At 40.0% G+C, this 13026-nt stretch overlaps 1 long non-coding RNA gene across 1 annotated transcript; it reads left to right on the plus strand.

Annotated features, from left to right (window-relative positions):
• The first annotated feature begins 556 nt into the window (after positions 1-556).
• LOC143694529 (uncharacterized) lies at positions 557-7739 on the plus strand. Its single transcript, XR_013183088.1, has 3 exons — positions 557-638; positions 2238-2401; positions 7504-7739. It is a non-coding gene; the product is annotated as an uncharacterized LOC143694529 (long non-coding RNA).
• Positions 7740-13026: the final 5287 nt, after the last annotated feature.

Genomic DNA, 13026 nt, shown 5'->3' on the forward strand with positions numbered 1-13026 from the left:
TCCCATGCTTGAAAACCCTCTCAGTGAAGAAATTTTTTCCCAATACCCAATCTAAATCTCCCCTGGTGCAACTTGAGGCTGTTTCCTCTTGTCCTATTTCTTTTTACTGGTGAGAAGTGATGACCCTCACCTGACCACAACCTCCTTTCAGGGGGTTTCAGAGAGTGATAAGGTCTCCCCTGAGCCTCCCTTTCTCCAGGCTAAACACCCCCAGCTCTCAGCAGCTCCTCATAGAATCTGTGCTCCAGACCCTTCACCAACCTCTCTGCTCTCTGGACATCTTCAGGAATGGAGATGAAGCCAAAGAGCAAAGAAAACCATCTTCTCTGCTGTAGCACTGCAAACTTGTTCTCAGGAAGCCTAAGGGAGGGAATGTATGTCAACCGGGAAAGAGAGCAGGGAAGAAAATAATTGGGAAAAGTTCTCAATTCCCATGGCACAGCTGGTGACAGCTCTGCTTTCTGCCAGGTAGCTGTTTCAGGAAGGTTTATCATCCTGGCTGGAGTCAGTTAACAAACATTATCAGTTTAACTTTTTTAAATTGTTTTTGTTACATGTTCCCAATCAAAGGCAGCGAAGGCCAAACAGAGACTGTCCGGAAGCCTGGAAGTCAGTGCAAGAATTTCAGCTTTCCACAGGTGAGCTTTGATGTTTCTCTTCCCTCTGACTTGTGGGCTTCATACCAGAGAAACAATCAGCAGAAAACCAGCTAATTTGACCACAAAAAAAACCCAACAGCTCAATACTCTAAATTTTTCTAACCTGTCCACATTTAATTTTTAGCAAGAAGGAAGTGTGACCCCCTTTGGGAGTCTGTTCCCCTTGCTTGAGTTAACACAATACAGTCAATTTTCCCACTCACGTTTCACACAGAAGGCTATTTCCCAGCTGCTAGAAGTTAATACTTAGCTGCTTTTAAAACTTGAGGAGTTCTGTAATTGAAACACTAAGTTATTCTTTGCACAAGAAACCTCAATCAGTTGCTGCACACAGAACAGATGCGAAACTTTTATGTTTGTGTAATTTTGTTTCTTTTTCTATTGAAAACTCTACAGAAAACTGAATTTTTCTTCAAAAAGAGGAAAAAACCCACATTTTTTCCTAGTTTGATAGTCCTAGAGGATATTTTTTTTGCCCCATGGTCATGTTGAAATCACATGGTTTGGTCTATTGCTTTAAATGAGAAGATTTTATGTTGAATGTATTCAACACGATCAGAGTTATTTTGAACTGCAATAATGTTGTATAGTATCTGGAGTTAATACTAAACATGCTGTTTACCAGAGTTAATGCTCACAGCTAGAGAACTTTACAGCTGACTTTAGTCCTGCTGTATTGGACAGGGTACATATTTTAAAACTTCTCTTGAAATACAGAATAGCATTAACAGCTGTTTGCACATTTGTATGTATATATCTTCCAGTGTGTGTGTTCTCCTGATCTCTGAAGCTGGCTAAGAAATAATTAGATAATGATTTTAGAAAGTGTGTCTTGCTTTAAAAGTTTTCAAGATATTGAAATAAATGAGCCACTTATAAAACATAATGCTTTCTAAAGCCACCGACTTTTGAATATATCATATCAAATAATTTATAATCTTTCTTGAGGGTATATGTTAATTTTCTTACAAGAACTACAGCCCAACTTCTTAAAGGTATTTTACTTTCTAATTCCCAGGGAAATCAGTGTGGATTAGGGACTTAAATTGGCATTAGACTTTTAAATAATTTTGAGAATCTGGATATAGTCTCTTAATCACAATGGCATTTATAACAATTAAGAAAAATAATACTCGACTTATAAGTATAAAGTAGTTTTCATAATTGACTGAAAGATATCTGTCAATACACCAAAGGCAGTCCCCCAAATCCAGGAACACTCAACTGTTTATTGAAACTGTTGTATGTGAGAAGCAGCAGGACTGAGCCATGGCCAACACCTGGATGGAGGTTACCTGTTAAAAAATGAAGAAATCTTTCAGTTGCTGTCTGCTGGCTCCTGGGGGACCCAGTGAATGTCACCAGTGCTGTCTAGCCACAGACCTTAGCACTGTGTCTTATCCATGTTGACAACTAGCTTAGGTCACTTGTCCTGATCCCAGTCCAGGCCATTTACCTGTCCCATCTTCCCATAACTTCATTCAAATGCTGCATTCCGTTTTGGTTTTGTGTTGTTTTCTTGACCCTAGAAATATTTACTATATGCTACCAAGTGACAGATTTTTTTCTGCCCCAAAGGTGGCTGCATTCATCTCTGTGGTGGCTGAAATCATCCTTGGGCAACGTTCACCTTCATCAAACACCCATGGGCACTCAGAAGAAGGTGGTGGAGATGGTCTACAGGGAAGAGAGAATTTCCCTCCTGCCCAGCTGACACAGGTGGCTGAATTACGTTAGCTGGTGTAAGTTTGCATATACACACACAGAGCCATATTTATATAGCTTTATATAACTTGTAAAAGCACTGTATTCTCACCAGGCCATTGTGAGTTTTCCCATTTCTGCTGCTAACTTAGTACAACACAGCATTCCCACGCATTTGCTTTAACAGTCACTTTCTTTTTTTATCCAGAAACTGTCCTTTCAATTAGCTGCTGCTAATTAAAAAAACCTAACAAATATCCAGACTGTTCTGAAAATTGGTGATAGTCTATGTATTAAATGAATAAGGACAAGTAGAAGTTAAGCTCATTAAGGCTTACAGGGGTTAACGAGCAGGAACATTAGTTGAGAATTGCTCAGAATTTTAAAGAGGGACTTCACTGGTATATGAGCTAACACAGAGGCTGGACCTGAATAGGTGAGCAAAATATCACAGGTGAGGGCAAGGAGTAACAGGCATCAGCTGCTCCAGAGCTGCTTTTATGGAATGGCCAGTATGTTGTGAAAACGTAGGCTGGGTTTCCCTCTGATGAAAGAAAGGTGAGTGGCATTAACTGTGTCCTGAAATGGCTGAGAGCTGTGAGACTTGTTGGAGAAAAAACTTTTGCCTGGAGGCCATGCACAACAGGGCCAATAGTGCAGCTAATCCCAACCATTTGTGTCTGTCAGGAAAGTCAGGAAGCCAAGGCTTTTGGGGCACAGTATGGCCAGCAGGAGTAGGGAAGGGATTCTTCTCCTGTACTCAGCACTGGGTGGGTGGAACCTTGAGTCCTGTGTCCAGTTCTTGGCCCCTCAGTTTAGGAAGAATGTTGGGATGCTGGAGTGTGTCCAGAGAAGGGAAACAAGGCTAGTGAAGGGTCTGGAACACAGTAAGGAGCAGCTGGAGGAGCTGGGGGTGTTTAGCCTGGGGAAAAGGAGGCTCAAGGGGAGACCTTTTTACTTTCTACAACTTCCTGATAGGAGGCTGTAGCCACATCGGGGTCGGACTCTTCTCCCAGGCAGCCAGGGATGAGAGGACACAGCCTCAAGTGCACCAGGGGAGGTTAAGGTGGGACATTATGAAGAATTTCTTCACAGAACAGGCAATTAGACATTGGGATGGGCTGCCCTGGGAGGTGGTGGAGTCACGTCCCTGGAGGTGTTTAGGGAGACTGAACGTGGCACTCAGGGCCATGGTGTGATTGACATGGTGGTGTTTGTTATAGGCTGGACTCGATGATCTCAGAGGTGTTTTCTAAGCTAATTGATTCTGGGATTCTGCATGCAGAGAGGAATTGCTAATTGCTTCAATATACTGAACTCTGTTACTGCAGAAAATGTATTTTATATATATATATATATATATATATATATATATATATATACACACACACACACACACACACAAGAAAAAAGCACATCATATTTTATCTAACTGCTGAGCCTGTGCTCCACACCACACTCTGGTACACTGCAGCATTCCCAAACAACTCTCTTAATGTCCAAACTGTCAATTGCAATAATCTCCAGGCCAGGTTATTTAAAATAAGCAGAGAAAAACCCTGAACCAAACCAAATTAAACAAACCAAATTAAACAAACCTGTTTCCCTATTGTTTCAAACAGACCCAACTAGTTAATGCCCATAAGTTAATAAATGTTTCGTAAATTGGGTTCAGCTACACAGATGCTGTGACTGATGTATCCAATAGAATTTGTATTCTACAGTAAGGTGACCACTGTTTTTGTAAGGCAGTAAAAGATGCTTGCATTGGCAGGAGGAAGGTAATAAATGTCATTTCAATTCTTCCAAATGTGGATGATAAGTGGTAATATGAGGGTGACTGGGAATAGGAAAACCAAATCTAGGTAGAAGCATAGGTAGAAATGGCAATTAGGCAAAAGCAAAATTGAGCCAAACGAGGCCTAACAGCAGCAAAGATATATTTTTTTTTTAATAGAGGACTTAATTAGAAAAGACTACATTCCTCATTACATACAGGGAATTCACTCTTGAATTAGGCATTTACAAAAGATGTTTGCTCTTGGCATCCTCTCTGAGAAGTGGCTGATGGTTTTAAGGTTCTCCGTAAGAGGGGGCTTGGCTGGTTTTAGATAACGTAATGGGCTTGCTTTGCATAAAAATACTAAACTACTTGTATTAAAGACTTGAACTCTCAGTCTCAGGGGAGCCAGTGACATTTACCTCAGGTGTTGACCACACTTTCAGTGTATTTGACTGCCACCTGGTACAAATTCTGCTAGGGGTAGAGTGCATTGATTATTCTAGAGGAAGCTTCCTCTAGTTGTCAGCTGAGAAAGAAAACAAATCCCGGATGGCTTGCAAAGGTCTTGGATTTTTCCTGATATTTTTAGGTAAGCTGAAGTATGAGGTCTCTGAGGCTCAACAGTTTCATCCTAACTTCCCTGGGACCTGGAATCCTGTATTACAAAACACCTAAATAGGACTAGCTCTTTTAATCTTATCTGACCTTTGCTGCACAGATGTGTTTTTGTAATTCTTCATTGGTGATAACTTGTCTGCACTACACTCTGGGGGGGGAGGAAGCATTAATAATAATTTAAAAAGTATCCACTGAGTTCTCAGTGGGATGGTTGCATTTGAAATTATTCTTTCCTTTTTCTTATGTCCTATATTTTAGGATCAATGAGTAAACAGAAGTAAATTAACCTTAATCTAGCTCTTTTGTGTGCATCTTATTAACCTCGAGTATGTAAGGAAATGTGTCTGAACAAAAATGGAGATTATCAATATTAAAAGGTCATTTTCATTATAATTAATACATGGGAGCATAACTGGGGTACTGAGGGATGCTGTGGTAACTATTTTTGTTTGGGGCCCAGGGAATGGGAAGCAGCCAGTTTGAGTAGCACAGAAATATTACAGGAAGTTCCTTTGAAATGGTGACTTATTGTTTGGAATTGCTATATAAGGATGGAGCCTCCACAAGGGGCACCATCTTTGCACAATATAAAACCAATCTTCTGCCCCCAATAGATGGATCAAAATGGGACAGCCAGCAAATGCTTTACAAAAGCCAAATCAAATGCCAGAAAATCTCTAATCTGTCTGCAGAAAGATGCCACACTTCTGATAAGCCTGGGCCATGACCCAGTCTGTCCTGAATCCTAAACTGGACAGTTTGTCAGCCACAGTCCAACCCTCCTCTGGCTCAGCTGTAAGGGAGGATTAGCATTCATTTCAAGGGGCTAAAGGCCACATTGCTAGGTTTTGATGGCTTTTTTTTTTTTTTTTTTTAGTAGTAGCTGGACTTCCTCACAAGTAACAAAGCACATGGGGTCTTGAATTTGGGCAGGGTGCTGTGGAGATCTGCTGCTTAACCTTTGGTGCTGACTTGCACTGAGGTCTATTTCCCTGATGGGGGGATTGGTTCCTGAGTCTGCTATTTGAGGCACTTTTTCCTCATTTGTGATTTATTCTTTTCCTTCATGGGAAATTACATCAATTTGTTACAGATCAGGACCATTACAAGTGCAAAAATCCTCTTTTGAGATTTGTACAGACAGTTTTGCAGATATTTGATTTCTTGAGTAGGGGAAGGTTTCTGCATAGAAAGCTCATGAAAATTGAGGAGGTTTGTAACAAAGAATGTAGTGACATGCTTATTTCAAGTCTTAATTTCTTTAACATGATTTGAAAAGCACCCCATCTTTTTTTGGTATATGTCTGGCTTTTGGGGTGAGAATTTACCAAGCAATGTTCAAACCAAATTTTGCAGACGATGCCTGTAGATATTTTGACTACTGGGCAGGGGGTTATGCCTTTTTATTTTAAACTACTTTCAAGTTGATTGTAACTGAGGGGAGATGGAAATGTGTAATATTTTTGGTCCTCTGATCCATATGTGGGAGCAGTGGGTGTACAAACACTCTGAATGTTGCCCACCAGGGCCATCATGAATTGGCAGTGGTGGCCAACACCACAAACACATTCCTTGTGGGTCAGTCCTGTCATGTAGGAAGGAACACTTTGTCTTCAGGAATCAGGAATGCATTACCATAATGACTTCTAAGGCAAGTGCCACTGAAGCTCTGAATACTTTAGTAGATGCTCTGAGCTACTTCAGGGTATGAAAGCCTCCAGGTGAGAGAGCCAGGATGATATCTTCAAAGAACTTCTTCAGAACTGAGAATATTCAAAGTTGCCTTGAAGATATTTTTAAGTCCACACTTTTCCTAGTAAGAAGTCATCCTTTGCTTAGGTATCAAATATTTTAGCAAATTTGCTTGAAATTTAAAAAAGTTTTGACAGGTAAGAATGAAAGTTTTTTTTCTAAAACTAACTATAAAAAGGGAGGGAAGATAATTAGGAAATAAAATATGCAAAATAAACACCATTTAGTAAAATTCAATAAAATATATTTTTTAATTAGTTTTGCTGAAGAAAATAATAGAGAGTTACAGAGTCAACTAAACAAGGGTGTTTTTCTCCACTGTCTGTCTTGAAAAAAATACATTATTTAGAGAACTTTGGTAGAAAATAATCTTGAAAGCTCTGGGATTTAGTCATATAATCTAAAAAACCTGGGTTTACTGAATAATTTCTTTGAAGACTTTTCCTTACATGAGTGAAGAAATCAAAGCACAAAGTTTCACCAGAAGAAGAACAAATGAGGTCCAGTTTTGCACGACTTCGGATGTTCTGATCGAATTATCTGCTCTCATTCAATGAAATCCAGGATTAAGCTTTTCCTGGAGCTGGTTCTAGCAGCTGTCTTTCCCCAGGCCCAGAGCAGGAGCTCTCTTTTCCTACCTTATATGTCTCTGTGCTTTCTTGAAACTGGAAGGAACACGGATTTGTTGAATCCGTGTCCTGCCAAACGCCCGAAGGAAGGATGCGTGTGTGCTTGGAGGCGGCTCCCAGGTGCAACACCAGTAGATGGCGCTTGGGAATGCGCAATCTGCACGCTCGGGGGAAAAGCGAATTATTTCTGCCTCCCGTTGATAAAGGATAACAGCTGAGACATGACTGTCCTAAAGAAAAACCATGGTAACGCGATGACCCGTAATTTCTTACAACGGAGAGAAAGATAACCTTTTTATTTTTTTTTTTTTCAATACAACCTGGAAATATTTGACTCATTTTATTTCTCTCAATACAGAGATCCCCGATGGCTCTTGGAAGACTGGCAATGTTCATCCCCTCTCACAGTGGTGTTTCCTCCCCTTCTGGTCAAGGCATCCCCTCCAGCTCCTGCAGGAGAGCTCTGCACAGGACAGGCAGCATGAGCAGAAGATGGAGATGGTCTTTGGAGAGTGGCAACAGCAAAAGGACATTAAATTAGGACGGGTGGTGGTGGTGGGAATCAACACTGAAGCAGCTGTGCCTCCTCCTTGTGCTTTGAAGGGATCACAGCTATCCTGCAACAAGACACGTGGGATGATGCTGTGCTGAGTGCCAGGGAAATGCTGGCCTGGCACTAAAAACCACAGGAAGTGTTTTCTACCTCTCAGTGTTGCCTGCTTTAAGGGAAGGGTAGTAAAAGTCTGCTGCCTTTGATGACCTGGTCCCCACACTTTGTCCAAAGCTCTGCCACCAATGCTGTAGAGCTGAAAGGATTTTAAGTTAGCTTGGATTTTTTTTCATTCCATTTCTGCACTGCAGAGGCCTAGTAAATTAAATGTCCCATAGCCAGCGACTCCATTACACAACAAAGGCTAGGCATTTGTTGTGACTGAAAAAATAGCAGAAAAGGAGAAAAATGTCAGGTGTAGGGCATGTGTGGAATTTATGCAAGTTTTCATAGATACGACTTAGCATTTTCCTAGCAACTTCACCACAAGGACCTCAGAGCTGTGGATGGAGGCAAGCAGCTTTGCTTTAAGGTGAGAAAGAAATTCTGCCAGCACTTTGCCAGAGTAAGGGGCAAAATTATGCAGCTTTGTCCCCTGAAAAGGCTGGCATTGCAATGGGCCTTTTTTCCCAAAGGAGCAGCTTAATAGTATTTTTGACAACTTATTGTGAAGAAAATGCACAGTGTTTTTGAGAAGGGGTTTGCTTCCCTTTCACATATTTGCAAACAATCTCCCCTTTTCTCCATTGATGCATACCATACATCTGAGCACCCCTTTCCAGCCTTATTAATATGGTGTGTTTCATATCATGTAGAAGATTTTGAATAACTTACTCATGGAAATGTTGACAAAATCTTCACATTTCTGCAAATTTTATATATGCAAATAAATCACTGCTTTTCCACTAAAACTGCATCCAGGATTCTTATTATTACCCAGATTTAAATTTGTTTTCTATAAACCTTTCCCTTCCAAGTGGCTTCAGAAACACTAATCCATAAAACCTTGCAGCCAATCTTGATGACCCAAATCTGAGTTTCCATTTTATAATGGCTTAGAATATTGGTTCAAATACAAGTATATCAGTGAGAATTTTTCCATGAATCAAAATCACACAGAGACACTTACTGTGCAAGTGTACATGTTTGTTTTCTATTCCTTGAAAGAGGCAATATTCCTACTGTTTTCAGTTCATATGGGAGCAGGTACTAAACATTTTGGCCAAGTTGCACAGTGGGTCAGTTTTAGTGGAACAGATTTCAAAGGATTTTACTGCACTGTGAATTCTTCTGCATTTATATAATTTAAATCCTGAAGAGAGATCAAATCATTCATTAACCTCCCACAATTAGCCCTAAAATATTTTATGAAATTTAGAGCCTTCTACATGCAGAGAGGTGAAAAAGGTAAATAGAGAGAAAAGAGTGTGGGTGAGAAAGGGAGGGAATACCTCATTTAGGTCTAGTTGACCCTTGAGCACAGATTAAATGGATGAAGAAGAAAAATGAACAACTGCAAAAATAAGAAAACAGAGAATTTGATATCTCTCTGGAAGATGAGGGTGAGAATGCATGCATGTTAGGATGCTTGACAATTCTCAGAATTCAGAGCAAAGCTGGCTACCATTCAACAAAACCAGAGGACTGTACAAAACTGCGAAAGTGATAATCTTTCAAAAAACAAATCTGTGGGTAAAGATAGGAAGTTATCTGGGGAAATTCCTGCTGAGATATTGTGGTAATGGTTTAGAAGATAATGCAGTAGCTGTAATCCCAATGAAAGTGTATATTAATAACAAGGGAATTTAGTTCTGGGAGAAATGTCCTAGTTGGGTTAACAAACTGCGTCACTATCTATTACTTGGTAGAGGAAAATATAAGCAGCTAATTAATGCTTTGGGGACTTAGGAGGAAGAAAAAACAACAATGAAAAAACCCAAACCACAGTTCTCCTTCCCCAGGAATAAGGAAATGCAGGAGGTAGAAAATAATTTATTATTTTCTGCTATTTTATTTCAGCCAGAACTTTGTCAGAGGGCTACGAAGTGTAACTCAGCTTTAATCAGCGTAAATTTTGAGCTTGATTCATTTCTGAGTAGCGTTAAATTTCACTGGGTTTATAATCACATAAATGCAGAGTGCTCAAGGTGATCTAGTCCTTAATAGTTACTGGTGAATTTGGCCCAGACATTGCATTAGCTAACTGTACCATAAGGATGCTAATGAGGGGAAGGGTAAGTCAGTAATTCTTTGCTAGCATAATTCCAATGAACTCTGAAGGAATTTATTCTGCTGTACCTTGTTTCTTCTGAGTAGCATAGTCTGTGGAGCAAAATAGCAAAAAGAACTTTTGGGTGGGTGGAGAAAGTTAAGATACATATTTAGCAATAGAGGCTATTAATAGATAAAGAAATAAAAACCATCAAAATATAAACACAAACCTGAACATAAGCCAAGTAAAAATAATATTTTGAATATAGGGTTTCTTGAAAAGCAGTTGTAAAGTACTTTTAATGGAGGCAAGCTGTAAAAATGTAAGGATTCTGAAAGAGAGGACATGGACTGTTTGACAGTTCTGGGTAATGATAGGAAAGCTGCTGGAACAATAGAAATGGGAAAAGCAAGGTCCCTTCTGACTCACTCAGAACACAGTTTTGACCTATTGACGTAACTCAAGAAATTCCTGCTGATCTGCCAGGGATTGAGGGGCTTTGATTCAGGTACTGATGAACTGTTTAAAGGCTCCTGAGCAGCGATGGGGTGGAGCAGGAAGGCAGGGGACAGTTTTGAGCTGAAATATCAGTGTCCTGACATGCCAGATGTAAGATTTGTGGAAAGCAGTCAGTTTCACCATTTCACCTGAATGTCAAAAGCTGCAGCTTGTATATGATGAACATTAGCTGGGAAAAACAACTATTCAATATTTTTTTAAATATGCTGATTATTTTTAGTTCAATTCCTCTTTAAACCTGAATTTATCACCTACTTATCACCATACCTCTGAGAAATCTGCCAGAAACCTTTTGACATTTGCATTTTTGCCTATGAGATACAGTTTCCTTCCTTTGCGACCTCTTCCCCTGAAAATACAAAAGGAAACTTTATCCTGATTTCACGCTGTCCATGAAATCAGAGGGTTATGTGGTAGACTCGTGACTTCACTGGATTTTGTGCCCATGTGTGGGAAAAACAAAAGATTTGATTAAAATGGGAACTTGTGCTGCAAAGCTCTGCACGCTGACCATATTTTGAAGGGGTGCTAAGGTGTGCTGTATTTCAGTTGGCAGTCTGTGTGCTCTGTGTGTGTGTCTGTGTTCACACCACACATGGAGACACTTGTTCACATTGTGTGTGGGGCACACAGCTTGCAAAGCAGGATGTCAGCACCTCTGTATTGACAGGGGAGTTAAGGGTGAAGTCTGGTTGCCTAAATGATGGCATCTTGTGCTATTAGAGACATTTTTGGTAACACTGCTTCTTCCTTATCTACTATTCTGGTATTTCACATGAAGTCCTCCATGGTCTCTGCCAACGATACATTTTTCTTGCATAGTGAAAATGCCATTAGAACTGTATTTTAAGGAAGAAAATTGAGCCCCTAAGTTAGGTTACTCACCATGAGGCTGAATCCCATCCTTGCCAATCAATCATGATAGATTTCAGCCTCACATTCACATAACTTTTCAAGTAGAGGACAGTGTCTCACTTTAGAAAGGCATCAATTTCTACCTAATCATTAGAAGGATTCTGTTCCTGTCTTTTTTATTAATGCTCAGAAAGCATTAGCACACTGTCTATTACCTTCTCAATAGACAGAAGTCCTTTCTAGTCCTGCCCAGGCTGCCCATCTTTATGGGTCTACACATGCTGCAGGTTTCTGTTTGTACTCTGGGGTATTCTGAGTGAGAAAGCAGCAGACAAAGTGCATGAGAACGAGACTCAGAATATATGTGATGGGATTTTCTAGCTGTGAAAGCTTTTTTTTTTTCTTTTCCAATTATGCATGGTGTTAAACCTGTAAAGTAACACTGATAATGACATTACCATTTTTGCAAATTCTGCCTCAGGCTCTTTGGTGGTGCTAAGCATCCAAAAGCCTGTGGAAGTGAATTATATGTTTGTGTGGTTTCTTCCCACTGATCCTGCCCAAATGAATTGAATTAGTGCAATACTGGAACTTTAAATTTAAGATCTTCTGAACATAGTTGAAAGTTCCCCTGCTCCAAATTCTCGTGGCTGATGAATAATACTTTTATTCTTGGTTCTGGATCTCTTTCCATAGTGTATGCAATGTTGTTTATGTTTGAAGGCAAGGACAAGCTTCTTGCATCTTTTGTATTTTGCTGATGACAAGTTAGCTCTTCATAGTATTTCTCTAGATACCTTTTCCTTTACTAGACTAAGAAAGAAACAAAGAGACATTCAATAATGAAAGCTCTAGTCTGAAACTAGCAGATGTTGTCAGTTTTTTGCATAAGATGGTGAGTACCAATACATAAGAAAACATCATGGAGATTTGGACTCCAGAAGCATAAAAGCCTTAAAAAGATTCACAAGTCATTTACAAAGATTTTAGTATATTATGAGAGCACTGTCAAATCAAATGCAAATTTAAATCTAATTAATTCCCTACAAGGATAGCAAACCCCTCTGCTGTTAGTTTACATGAAAACATTGCTAGACTGGGCCTGAAACATAATCCTTAGCTAGAAAATACACTTAGGAGATGGCTTCAGATCCAGAAACCACTTCCTTGGTGCATTCATGTGGTGCTGCTGTGAATGTTTCCAATTTCCCATCCTGGGAAGGAGTTTCTGCAGGCACTCCCCAGACCCAGGTCTGCCATTTGCTGGGGTGGAACAGCAGTGCCCACAGGGCTGGGGAGACCCACTGACCTTCAAAATCCCAAAAATGCTGAGCTCAGGAGCCCCTGAGCCTCTGCAGCTCTCCTCCAGCTGGGCTCCCTTTCAAACACAGTTCCCCTGTCTACAAAAGATGTCTTGCTGCTGGACCTGCCAGCCCCAATGGCAGCAGGAACCTTTCTATGATCTTTTTCATGGAGTTCCCACTTGAAGAAAAATTTTCACAAAGCTCTAAAAAAGATTTGTTAGAGACAGTTTTGTAATGAAGTTACAATTTGGTTCTTCTTTGCCTTGAGATGTCTGGTCTTTTCCCCTAAGATCATAATTTTTTGTTTAACAGCAATCTCTCATAAGGGAAAGATAGATTGATTGTTGTATTTTATTATTTATTTTAATACCATCAAAATGTATCCTCACCAGTAGGCAGCAGCCATACCAGGGTCATGAGGGGCTGAAGCAAATAAAGAGA

The sequence above is a fragment of the Agelaius phoeniceus genome, chromosome 7 (genome assembly GCF_051311805.1).
Source record: "Agelaius phoeniceus isolate bAgePho1 chromosome 7, bAgePho1.hap1, whole genome shotgun sequence".
NCBI classification, from domain to species: domain Eukaryota; kingdom Metazoa; phylum Chordata; class Aves; order Passeriformes; family Icteridae; genus Agelaius; species Agelaius phoeniceus.